Below are 13,077 nucleotides of genomic sequence, written 5' to 3' on the forward strand. Positions count from 1 at the left end.
GTCCGGCTGCTCTGGGTTCGGATCACAACGTCATCTTTCCTCCAGCCGCTTAACAGTGGACACTCGTCTCTTCATGACTCCAAGCCTCCGCTCTCTCCTCCCTGCCGTGGGAATGTGAGCTGTGGCCGTGGCCATGAGTGCATCCATGGGTTGCAGCAAGGATGGCATGGGAAAACAGACGTTTTCTCCATGGGGAGAACACAGGGTCGAGTTGGGTCCTCCCCTGCAAATCCATGTCGGCCCGGAACCTGGGAGTGTGATCTTAGTTTGGAAACAGGGTCTCTGGTGATGGTATCAAGTCAAGTCGAGATCCCGCTGGGTTAGAGTGGGCCCTGAAGCCAATGACTGGCCGGTGGGCAAGAAGACCCTGTGACCGCGCAGGGACGCAGAGAGGACAGCCAGTGATGCAGGCCACGAGGCCGGGGATTGCCGGCAACCCCCAGAAACCAGAGAGAAGCGTCCCTGCCGCCCACCCGGTGGGTTGCAGAGAGCTGGACAGGTTCAACATGGGGGAAGCCCTTGACAGAGGCTGGAGTTCTCCGGCATCTCACCACGGGGGGCTACCGGTGTCGCTCAGGAGGGCAGGCTGGCTCTGGAGACCTCAGCAGGGCTGAGCGGCCAAGGGGAGGTTGGGACAGCCACCAGGAGAGCCGAAGTTGGCCTCCAGCTGCCTGGCCTCCCAGGAGGATAAGGTTAAGGATAAGGATGGGTGTTGGTGGGGGAGAGCTGGGGCACAGTTAGGGCCGGACCTCAGGTAGGTGAGAGGCAGGGCTCCTCGGAGAAAATTCTTGAGGAGAGAAAGCCTTTGGTGGTGGGGAGGGGGGCGGTCTCCAAAAGTCAGCAGCCTTTTGAGAGGCGCCCTCTGTGAGATCAGGCCTCACCTTCCCCGGTGGGTGTCCGCAGTCCTGGGGGCATCGTGCGGGGCAGGACCAGGCCACTGATGAGCCAGGTTCGCAGAGGGATGTGCTGCGTCTGAATTGAGACCATGGTGGGGGGAGGACCCAGTGGCGCTCCCTTCCTGCCCAGCCGCCCACCAGGCAGCCTCTCCCTCCCCGAAAGCCTGCTTCTGAGAACAAAAGCTTTAGTCCTGGCGGGTTTCCCTTCTCCCTGAGTTCGGACCCTGGGACGCCCTGTTGTCCTAGAAATGAGCATTTTCCCCGGAGAGCCAGGACCAGAATGAGAGACGCAAAGCGAAGGGGAGAAGCGGTCGTGGACTTTCACACCAACACGGTCGGTGGTCATTGGGCTCGCTTCCACCTGATGAAACCCACGCAGGAGGAATCCCGCGAAGACGGGCCTGTGCAGCCTGCACTCCTGAGAGGGCTGGTCCGGATCCCCCAACCAGCAGGCGGACGAAGACGAGGGGGAGCGCTCTGAACCCTGAGAGATCAAACGAGGCTGCCACGTCAAGGGGCTTCCAGAGGCTCAGTCTGTCTGTTGCACGGTCCCCAGGGTTCCGGGCACCCCGGGGCTGGGTGACAAGTGGGCGGGGTTGGTAACCAGGCCTCCCGGGCGCACGCATGCGCACAAGCCCCTCCTTCGGCCTGCATGCCCTCCTGCCTCGCGGACCGCATCCCTGCCCCTGCACATCTGCTCTCTGACCAGGGCAGACACCAGCCCAGCGTCGCTCCGGGCCCGAAAGCTCTCGGAAGGACGCCGGGTCTGAATTTCTGAAGCCAAACCAAACACTGGCTGGAAAACGTTTTCTTATTATCTCATTCCTTGACTATGGAGCAATCAGCCCCATTGAAAAGCCACGAGCCCGCCCAAGTTTTAAATTAAACCTCTTGAGTTTTCCCTCTGAGAACAGATAAAATCCTTCCAGCTTATGTTTTGAGGAAAGAATGCGGTGTGTGTGTGTGTGTGTGTGTGTGTGTGTGTATTTCGCCTAAAACTCCTTTTCTTTTGTTGGATTCTTTGAAGCTCTGTTTAAATATTTCACTTAAGGAAATAATGACGTCTGATGAATGTCAAAATTCCCTTCCTGGAGCAACTCCTGCATGCAGCCTGGATTCCAGAAGGACGTTCTTTCTGAAGAAGAGGTGAGGCCTCGTTGGGTGGAGGTGAGCACCCCTCCCCCAGCCCGGAGTGGCCTGGATGGGCTTTGCCGAGCTGGGACGGAAGACACTTAGTCCCCACCGGTCTGTTAGTCACTGGGTGTCACCAGAGGCTCTGAGAATCCACCGTGTCAAAAACAAACAGACAAAACATATCAAAAAACCCCAAACCACGCTCCCAGGTTGCATGCTGGAAAGGAACCGCGAGGGAGGCCTGTCTTGTCCGTCTGTCCCTCTCACCTCTCATAGGCCTCATCCCAAAAGAAGGAATGACAAGAAGGCCTCCCGCCAGCTGTCCTCATGGAGGGACGGAGGGCCCAAGGTTACCAAAGCTTCTGATTTGTTTTAAACAGAGGCCCCAAATCCAGATTTTCGTGTGAAATCTCCCAACATTAAAGTAGCACTGACTGGGGGCGCCTGGGTGGCTCAGTGAGTCGAGCGGCCGACTCTGCATTTCAGCTCAGGTCACGATCTCCGGGTCGTGGTCTCAAGCCCGGGGTCTGGCTCCCTGCCCGGCAAGGAGTCTGCCCGTGCATTTCTCTCCCTCTCCCTTTCCCCTCCACTTGTGCTCTCTCCCCCTCTCTCTCTCTCACTCAAAAAAATAAATAAATCTTTTCTAAAAATGGTGCCGATGAACTTCTTCAAGGTCATAAAGCTTGGTGCAAGGGCAGCTAAACACAGTCGTGGACCTCAGGGCGACTCTGGGTTACGAAGACGGGTTCCTCCTCTCGTCAGCTTCACAGCTGGACGGGGCCCAGGGGTTGGGGAAGCCGGGGATGAGGAAATAATTTCATAATGCTCAATTAGCACCTGCAGTTGACTCTATGAAGGGGAAGCACCCAGAGCTAGGAGGGCACATTCCAAGGAGAAATGGAAGCTTCTCCCAGGACTAAGAGACTCAGGTCTCGGCTCCTGGGATGAAGGGGAGCAGGCAGGAGGCAGGGAACGGGCTGGCCCAGCAGAGGGAACAGCACAGGCAAAAAGGCTCAGCCGTGGGACTTCGCTCTGCCCGTCTGGGGATCCGAAAGGCACCCTGTGTGGCGGCTGCAGACTGTGCCTACACTGTGCTTACCTCGCTCGCCCAAGTGGAGTACTCTGCCAGGCTCAGGAATCACCCACCGGAATGTCAGTGAGTGCAGACCCCCTCCCCACAGACTGGCTGGACATTCGAGGTGGGGGACCCTCCTAGAGGGCCTGTCTGTGCCTGACCTCATGCACCACGAGTCTTCGCTCCGGGGCCCTTCCGCCCCACTCTTTCCTGAAGGAGAGAACCTGGAAACCCACTTCAGATTCCTCTGCAGATGATGTGCTATTTGGGGTGAGGCCTGGCACATTCCAGAACAAATGGAGTTGGCAGGTAGGCGGGGCAGCCTCAGCAGGGAGTGTAGGGGTGTGTTGGGGGGGGAGACCCACCTGCCTGTTTTACTCCTGTCCATGGGGCTGGGTCCAGCTTGGACCTTCCCCCTTTCCTTCCTCTCTCGCCTCCACCCCCACCAGTTCACCATGGGGCATTAGAGAGAGGTATGTTGTGTCAGCAGGAAATTCTTCAGGGTCAAGCTCAAGCTCAAGGTCAAACCATGTAGCACATGAACAGCTACTTCCATAGTACTTGAGTCACAATGAACAAGACACGAGGTTCCACTATAACCGGAGGGGGGCGCCATAGGAAGTCACCTCTAAATCTTCTTTCAGACATCCACTGAGAGCATGAACATCCAGGGCTCTGCATACAGCCAGCACTCAATAAATGCACACCCAAAGAAGGGTCATCGGCCAAGGGACAGGACGAGTCTGCTTTCTGAGATCGCAGCCCACAGCACGTGGAGCCCGCACACTCGCAGCCAATCTCTCTCCGAAGACTACTGGGAAGGAAAAATATTAATATGTCCAACCCTAATCAAATCTGGATAATTTCACTAGAAACCTTTCCATAATTTCATCAGCGCAAAAGGATTACAATAGCAGCAAATTAAACCAACAGGCATGAATTTAGTTGCTCAAGAGGAAAATGTAGCTTGATTTAGAAACGGATGTTACAGTTTATTAACCAATCTAAATTAATTTGATTTTGAGCCACTGTTAAATATACATTAGGATGTATCACCCAATAGCATAGCTGGCGGGGGAGAGAAGGAGAGGAAAGAGAGTGAGTGAGGCTGACACAAGTTTGGCATGTTCGTTCTGCAGGGTTGGGCTGGGGATTCAAAATTGGAGACGGGAGTACCAGCCAGCGCTCCTGGTAACAAGAATCACAAGCCCAATTTGAGTTGGCTGAAGCCAAAAAGGGGATTTTATGGTCTGAGTATCTGAAACTTTCAGGGCCTGTGTAGCTAGATTCAGGTATAGCTGGATCCAGGTCTCAAGGTCAATAGCAATTGGCCTTTCTTCTGTGTAGATTTTGCTCTCAAGCCAGGTCTGCATACCTGGAGGCAGGAGGACCTCCAGAAGCTCCAGATCGTCATCTTATTGGCTTACCCACCCTGCAGAAAAGGACCCACCCAAATCCCAGGTAAAGCTCTCATCGGCCTGGCCAAGATCATGAACCACTCTGTGAGCCACGCTTGAGCCTCTTGCTCAACCTTGAGTTGGAGAAGAGAGGGGAACGGTCAGATCCACAGGCAGCACATGGACTAAGACGGGGGGGTTCCCCCCAAATACAACGGAGCTGTTGCCAGCTCTGAAGATGGATGAGGGGCAGGCCTCCTCTAGAGGCTAAAAGATGCAAGGAACAAAGGTGGATGCATTACATTACAAGCATTACAAACCAAGCATGGCCTGAGATCACCTTTGATGACCTCTTCGTGGGCACCCTTGTGCAGTGCACAACATATACTCTGTGCTTGGCCGGGCTGCTAGACACTCTTTGGCTGTAAGGGGGAATCTTGGAGAGAGAGCACTAATGTAGACAGTCCAAGAAGATCCCACCTCACTACTCAGGGGACCAGGAGAAGCCAAGTGTCCACCATGCTGGGGCCTACACTCCTCCCCATCCACTCTCACAGGCACCCCAGAATCCAGGTCCATACATTTTCAGCAAGGCCTTTTTTATTTGGCCTACACTGGGTTTTCTAGGACTTTGAATTACTAGATGGTATTCCTTACAGATGTGGATTTTATCTTCCTTTGAAAAACTGGCTGAACTGGTCAGACGGGTGTCTGTGTCCAGGGGTCTCAGAGTGAGGGGCCATGCTCTCTGGCCAGGCCCTGAGCCCTCCAGCGGGGCACTGTCCCCATTCCACTCCCCTCCCCTGCCGGGGTCCTGGGGTCCTGGGGTCCTGGGTGTGGTTGGTCCCACCAACTCGCTGTGTGACCTTGGCCCAGCACTGCCCCTCTCTGAGTCCTGTTCTCTCATTCTTGAAGCGGGGGAGGGGGGATGGGGGAAAAGGATAGACTCCTCTGTCTTTGAGAGCCCTCAGTCTCCATGCTCTGACAGGCGCAGGAAGATGGAGAGGGAGATAAAGAGAAAATAGTTCTGCTTAATTGCCTCATTAAGCCCTCCTTGTTGGAAAGCCAGAATGGAAGCAGCTTCCTCTGTTTTACTGCGAGCTTGTGCGCCCTCCCCACTGAATTATGCAGCTGAATGGGGGTGGGGTGGGCACAGGGAGTTGGGGGGCTGGAGGTGGAGGAGAATCCTTGGGGGAGGGGCAGGCTTCCGCCCAGCCTGGGGCACAGAGCGGAGCACATGTACCAGAACCCGCAAGCAGCAACTTAAACAAGAGGAAGATCAGTATTTCTCCGGAGGAACAAGGATGGTGAACGGCGGCAGGCAGGTGCACAGAACTCTTCTAAACGCGGTGCCCAGCCTGACTCAAGTTCACCCCGTGGCCTGGGGCAGAGGGTGTCCTCCACAGTTCATGTCTGCCTAGAACTTGTGGCTGTGACCTCCTCTGAGTGTGACTCCTCTGGGGCCCTCACATAAGTGCCCTCACCATAGGGCAGCTGTCCGTTTGCGGCTGGCCTCTCTCCCTCAGTGCGCTGTCCTCCGGGTCCATCCACGCCGCAGCAGGTGTCAGACTCGCCTTCCGTTTCAAGGCTGATTACTGCTCCCCTGGACCGATAAACCGCATTTTGCTTCTCCACTTATTATCTGAGGGAGGCTCGGGTGGCTAACCCTTTTGACCATGGTGAGGAAGGCTATGAACTTGGACGTACAAACATCAGACAGGTGTATTTTTAAAAATCATCATTATAATGTCATTACCAGTCACAGTGCTGGATATTCTGTTTGCCCTTGACAGGCATACCCCACTGGGCTCTATGCACCAGGAGGCTGACCCTGGAGCCCTCTGGTTTTCAGCCGGGCTTCCCAGTGCAAGGAAACAGCAGGAGACTGGCGGCGGGCGGAGGGGCAGGGTTGGCAGGAGGAGAGGGAGGTCGGAGTGTTCGTTCCTCCAGGTCCTTCATCTCATCCAGTTCTGACAACGGCTCCATCTTCCTGGACCGCAGCTTCTGCCAGCAGCCTCCTCCTCTAGGACTCCGGAGCTCACCGCCTGATTATACACCATTTCTCCTCTCTGCCCCTCAGACCCAGGAGAGGAAACCAAACCTGCTATTGCCAACCCCTTTACGCTTCACTCCGCCCACGTCCCTGAAGAGCTCCTTCCCTGGACCATCCAAGGGAAACACGATCTCCTGTTGGACCTGGAATGACACACCCTTTTTATGTGATAGATGCAGACACTGACTCACAGAAAGATTCTGTAAATTGCCTGAAGTTGCACCACTGGTGAACTGGCTTGAACCCAGGCTGTCTGGATCTAGAATCCACACTCTAAACCAGGGGTCAGCAAACTACAGCCCTCGGGGCCAAATCTGGCCCACTGCTTGTTTTTGTCGATAAAGTTTTATCGACACAAAGCCAGCCAGGCCCATTCATTTACATATTGTCCGTGACTATTTTCTTGCTATGCTGGTAAAATGGAGAAGTTGTAACCAAAACACAGTGTGGCCCAGAAATCCAGAAATATTTACATTTGGCCCTTTACCGGAAAATTTGTCAGCCTCTGTTCTTACTAAGTTATGCTGCCTTTGGGGGTGTGGAGCCTTTAAGGTCTTGCTCAGAGGTCAGGGATCATTATGATCCTTTCTACTTTGACAAAGGAAAAAGCGGCCCTTCCACATAGGCTTGTAAAATCAAATGCCTCCTTGGACCCAGCAGGTAACTGAAAAATGTTAACCAAGCTGAGCATACACACCACAGCGGCTCAGATGGGATCAGTCACTCAGCAAAGATTACTAAGCACAATGCTCTGCACCAGGCACTGATCTGGGCCCCATGAGAACAGAGCACTGAAAAGAAGAGACGCATCCCTGCTCTCCAGGAGCCGACAGTCGAAGGAGGAATGGTAGGTGACCAGCCACAGTGATGGGGAGCAAAAGGGCGTGGTGGTGACTGTGGCGCATTGGAGGGCTCAGGCTCCCAGGCCACAGACAGTTCTTATTGGGTGAGGACAAATCGTGGGAAGGGGAGGGAGGAAGGGCGGGGCTGGTGGAGAAGCGAAGGCTCTCCCAGAAATTCCCAGCCAGCTTCTGCTTGACTTTCATGAGAGAGAAGTGTCACAGGGCCACCCTTGCTGCCAGGAAGACTGGGAAGGTGAATTTTTGGCTTCCAGCTCCTGGCGGGGAAAGCAAGAGAGCAAACAGATAACAGGGACCGGGGTTGGGGAAACTGCTCGGGACAGTCTCTCTGCTCCCCAGCGGGTCCTCCTGGGCCACCCCGTGCTATCCCACTTTGGAAACCCATGCTCGAAGGGCTCCCAAGGTGACTTGAAGGCTGTCTCTGCCATATCTCTTCCCGGAGGCAAAAGGCGTAGACACGTCTCGCTCAAGGTAGAGTGAGGACAGTGGAGTAGGGACGAGAGAATAAACAGAGGACAGGCCCCATTACCCCACCAAACTGAGAAACCCAGCCACGGGCTGGAACAGAATGCAGCCATTTTCACCAGGGCTGCAAAGAGGCAGCATAAAAAGATCAAATAAAAAGCATACACACCATATGATTATAACCAGGCTACAAAGAGAAGCAGAAATTACATACAGATATAAGTCTAGAAGGGAGAATCCCCCGTGTGAATCGCACTGATTATCTTTGGATGGTGGAACTTGGAGTAAATCTTTCACATTTCCACATTTCGATTTTCTCTTTTCTGCTTAATATAATGAGTACCTATTATTTTTATGCAGGGGTAAAAAAAATTCCTTCATTTCTATTGAAAGATCCCTGAATTTTCTCCATATGCCCTGGGTGAGGGAGCAAAATCCCAGCATTAGAGCCAACCAAAGAACTTGGCAAAGAACCGTGTGGTGGGCAAAACGGGGCTGCCAGGTCCCTCCAGGTCCCTACCTGAGCTCCGGGCCAGATGAGGCCGTGACAGGGCAGGGGCCCAGGACCCTTTCTTGGGAGGCAGGCCTCCCACCCCCACAGCCCGATGGCAGAGAGCACTCTAGCTGTTCCCCAGTATCTAATGACCCCTCTTCCTTAGTAAGAGAAACCCTGACTTTTAGCTGGGCACACAGTTGGTGGGAATAGAGGACATTTCCCAGGCTCCCTTGAAGATGGGTATGGCCAAACCCCACAGCATTGGCCACTGAGATGTAAGTGGAAGTGGTATGGTCAGTGTCTGGAGAGCATCCTTACAGGGAGGAAGAATGGCCAACTTCTAGACTTCCTCTTTTCTGCTGGTTGGAATTCAGATGAGATGGCTGGAGCAACAGCAGCCCTCTTAGACCTTAAGAAGGAAGCCATAACTTCCTCCTGATTTTGTTAACCTCTGAGAAGTAAACTTCTTCTTTTTTTTTTTTTAAAGTCCCCATTACAGGGGTTCGCTGTCAAATATTTTCCTAACTCATAACGGCAGTAAAGTCACTGGTTTTCAAGGGAGGTTGGGATAGCCTCCCGGTGGCCTTGTTTTTGTTGCAAGGAGGTGATCTTTTTTGAGGATGTTCCTGAAGCCTTAGCACTGATCACAGAGGTGGTGACAGAGGGACTCTACTATGCTTGTATATTTCAACCATGTGTACATATAGTGTGATTCAGATCCTTCTAACATGTCTGGTATTCCCCACTTGGGGAAAAATATTTCAAGTAACAAACCAGACTCCAACAGTTATTACACCCGCCCTACTCCAAACTCACTTTCCTCATATCTCGGAAATAGCAAACTATTTCCAACACACAAAGGGTAAAGTCAATAATGTAACAGATTGTCTATCTCCAACTGCTAGGATTAAACACATATTAACATTTTGCCAAATTTGCTTCAGATCTCTCTTTTTACAGAAATGAAAGGTTGCACACCGAGCTAAATCCCTCCTCCTCCCACGAACACACCCAGCACCCTCTACCCCTCCCTCCCGCCCAGCTTCCAAACCTGGAGTGGGCGGGCATCGCTCCTGGGAGTGTCTACTGCTTCTCTTACACAGAATGTCTCCAGAAACAATAGGCAGTCATAAAAACCACTTTCTTATTCCCACTAAGTTCATTCCTCTGAATACGTGCTCCCCTAGAGCTGCAGCGACACTTCACGAGAATTTATGTGCAAATACTGGACCCCCAGGGACTCTGTGGGTCTTTGGGGAGATGTTTTTCCTCCAATATTGCCCAAAGACATATGTGCTATTTTATTTTTCTCCCATACACATTACGATAGATATGTAGCTATTCAAAAAAAAATTTTTTTTAAAAACTGAGCCGCGTGCCAGCGAAAATCCATCGGCCCATGACTAAAGGTACGCTAGCAGTCAGGAACACACTCTAACCAGTCCCCCAAGGTCTGGCTTGGGAAGTAAACCTAGGCTGACGGCTTTCAGCCCAGGCACCTCGGCAGGACCCTTCAGTCCTCCTGTGAAGAGAGCATAGCTCACTGCTTTCTCAGGCATCTTGGGCGGGGACTGTCACAGGAGACCAGCTGACACCCGGCCAAAGAGGTGAGCTCCCTAACAAGCCAGACTTTGAATATCAGTAGAGACTCTATCGGTGGATTCAGTTCTAAACTGAACTGTGAAGTTAAAAAAAAAAATTTAACATAACCAAAATTATCCTTAAAAGTCTCTTAAATCGCCCATAAGGTAAGCCGTGGAGCATCCCGAAGACTGTGCTACACCGCCAGGGTCTCCCGTGCCTGCTCACCTGCGCCCCCATCCTCATTTGCTGGGCTGTCCAATCAGCTGGCTTCCACTCGGGATCAGCCAATGGGAGGTGCCCGTTGGAATTGGAGGGTGGGACTAAGCGAGGACCCCAGGTATCTCTCCATCTCTCTCTCCAGGGGTGGTTTCCTCCATCTCTCCGTCTTTTCTGCACCTCCAGCTCCTGCCAAAACGCTCTGCTGAAGCTCTGCTTCCCTTGGGGGGACCCTCGCCCCCGGTTCTGGTACCACTGCCTCCTCCATTCGTCCCTCTGGGTCTCGCACTGGCAGCGGCTTCCCGCCTTCGCCGATCACCGGGCCGACTCCAGGCTTCTCGGCTTCCCCATCACCTCTGCAACCAACTCCCCACGTTCAGTTCCTTCTGTTGAAACACCCAGAGTGGTTTCTGCTTTCCCAATTGGACCCTGATTGGACAGGTACACATCGGAACAATGTTTGGGTGCCATGTTACATCAAACGTGGGTACCTGCGGGTGGCAGTGCCAAGTGAGCATACAGCTATGGGGCAGCATAAAGCAGGTGGCAGTGAAACCTGGTACCACGACGTTAGAAAACCGTCAGGGCTCCGTGCCTAGTCTATGACCCAGCACTCCCGCTCCCAGATATTCTCCCAAGAGAAGCAAACCAAACCTTAACTGGCAGACGTAGCCAAGACCACCCACAACAGCTTTACCTGAAATTGCCAGAAAAGGAAAAGAGCCCAGAGGTCCATCAGCACCAGGATGACAAACCAACTGCGATCTAGTCATGCCACGGAAAACCACACAGAAACAACAAAGAACAAACTGTTGCCTTCCAGGAACAGGAGGGGCTCTCCGTGTTATGCAAATGAAGCCAGCGTGGTGGTTCCAGACGGGTACAAGGGATCTGTGGTGAGAGGGGTCCTGGGGAACCTTCCCATTGGTTGAAACCTTCCACCTCTTGATCAAGGTGCCAATGACATTTGTGTAAATGTGCCAGAAGCCATCAGACTGCGCACTGAAGATCTGCGCACCTTCTGGGTAACTTTCCTCAGTGAAATATTTTAAAATTCTTAGTTTGGGCTCCCTCAGCGTGGCAGAGCACTCCCATTGAGGTGGGTGTGAGACCAGCGTGTCCCTGCTCTGACGCTCCTATGGCTTGAGACCGTGGGGAATTCACTGAACATCCCCAGCCTCAGTTTCCCCTTCTGTGAAAGAGGGATCATCACAACGCCTACATCCCAGACTCACCGTGAGGATTCTAAGAGATCGTGTGCGCACAATGCGTGGCACAGGGCTCAGCACGTGTCACCCGTTCATCTGTCACACACTTACGGAGCCCTAGTACCCATCAGGAGCAAAACAGATGCAGTGCCGGGCTCCTGACCTCACTCTCTAGAGAGGGGAGCCGCGTAACGAGGAAGGAAGTGCCTTCCTGCAGATATCAAGGTGGTAAGTCCTCGGGAGGCCAAAGAGGCAGGTGAGAAGTGCGGGAAGCGCAGGACACACCCCTGAGACCCCAAACCCAATTCCCTTTCCTGGCCACGCTCCCCTGCTTGGCTGCCATGAGCATTGGCTGTGAGGGGCTCAGTTGTATCATTCTCCAAGGACTGGCCTTCACCCAAGCCCAAGTTACTCCCTTGGGTGCACCCCCCCTTGCAGGGGGCCCCAACTTACTGACATGGTAGGCAGCGGGGACAGAAGCCTGGGCCCCCTAAACAGGGATATGAACAGACATTTGCACACCCCCTGCTCATGGCGTCCCAGTCCACAGGAGCCGAAATGTGGGAGAAGCCCAAGTGTCTGTCAAGGGAAGAATGGATAAACAAAATGAGTGTTAGATACACAACAGAATGTAGCTCGGCCAAAAAAAGGAGTGAAGGTGCTGTGAATCCAGAACTAGAAAAAGTCTATTTAAAATATTTATGGGGGCCCCTGGGAGGCTCAGTCGGGTAAGCCTCTGCCTTTGGCTCAGGTCATGATCCCAGGGTCCCAGGACTGAGACCTGCGCTGGGCTCCCCACTCAGTGGGAGCGCTTCCTCCTCTGCCCTCCCCCTTACCCCCCCTCTCAAGCTCCTGGGCACACACGCGCACTCACTCTCTCCCTCGCAAAAATAAATATATAAATAATCTTCTTTAAAAATAAATAAAATAGGGGCGCCTGGGTGGCTCAGTGGGTTAAGCCGCTGCCTTCGGCTCAGGTCGTGATCCCAGGGTCCTGGGATCGAGCCCCGCATCGGGCTCTCTGCTCGGCGGGGAGCCTGCTTCCTCCTCTCTTTCTGCCTGCCTCTCTGCCTGCTTGTCATCTCTCTCTGTCAAATAAATAAATAAATAATCTTTTAAAAAAATAAATAAATAAATAAATAAAATACATGGAGAGAGTGGGGGAGGGGAGGAACCTTGTGCTGACTCATCCTATATGAACCTCAAAAACACAACTAGGTAAGCCCGACGCCAAAGGGCAAGTATTGTGGAATTCCCACATGTGAATGTTGTAGGGGAAACAAACATTCAGTCTATAGTATGTATATTTTACTGCAATAAAAAATAGAGCAAAAAAATCCTGTGCTGTAACACATACAAACATCGATGTCGACCCGTTGGCTGAAAAGGGTCCGACGCTGGGGCAGTGTGTTCGCAGGAGCCCAGAGCCCTGCGTGGGACTGGGCTGAGGCTGGTCATCAGCAGAGACCACCTGCTTACTTGGCTTTTCCTGGGCTCAAGCCTGCCTCTAATTCCCCAGTAAATCACCCCGGTAAGAATCCTTGTCTCAGGCTCCACTTCTGGGAAACATGACCTAAGTCAGGAGTGCTGCAGTTTTAAAATAAACTGATCAGAAGCCCTCGCTGAGAAGTGAGCCCTGGATGGGAGCCCGTGGGCATCAGTATCTTTGATGAATAGTAGCTGAAACGTCTTA

General features: G+C 52.9%; 1 long non-coding RNA gene across 1 annotated transcript in view; it reads left to right on the forward strand.

The window, feature by feature from the left end:
* Positions 1-2,849: 2,849 nt before the first annotated feature.
* The window catches only part of LOC309847823, a 243,159-nt gene continuing 232,931 nt past the window's right edge, over positions 2,850-13,077 (forward strand). The window contains exons 1-2 of the long non-coding RNA XR_014302645.1: positions 2,850-3,186; positions 3,750-9,892. This is a non-coding gene — a long non-coding RNA (uncharacterized lncRNA). The remainder of the gene's footprint in view (positions 3,187-3,749; positions 9,893-13,077) is intronic.

This window comes from Mustela nivalis (assembly GCF_964662115.1).
Source record: "Mustela nivalis genome assembly, chromosome: 14".
NCBI classification, from domain to species: domain Eukaryota; kingdom Metazoa; phylum Chordata; class Mammalia; order Carnivora; family Mustelidae; genus Mustela; species Mustela nivalis.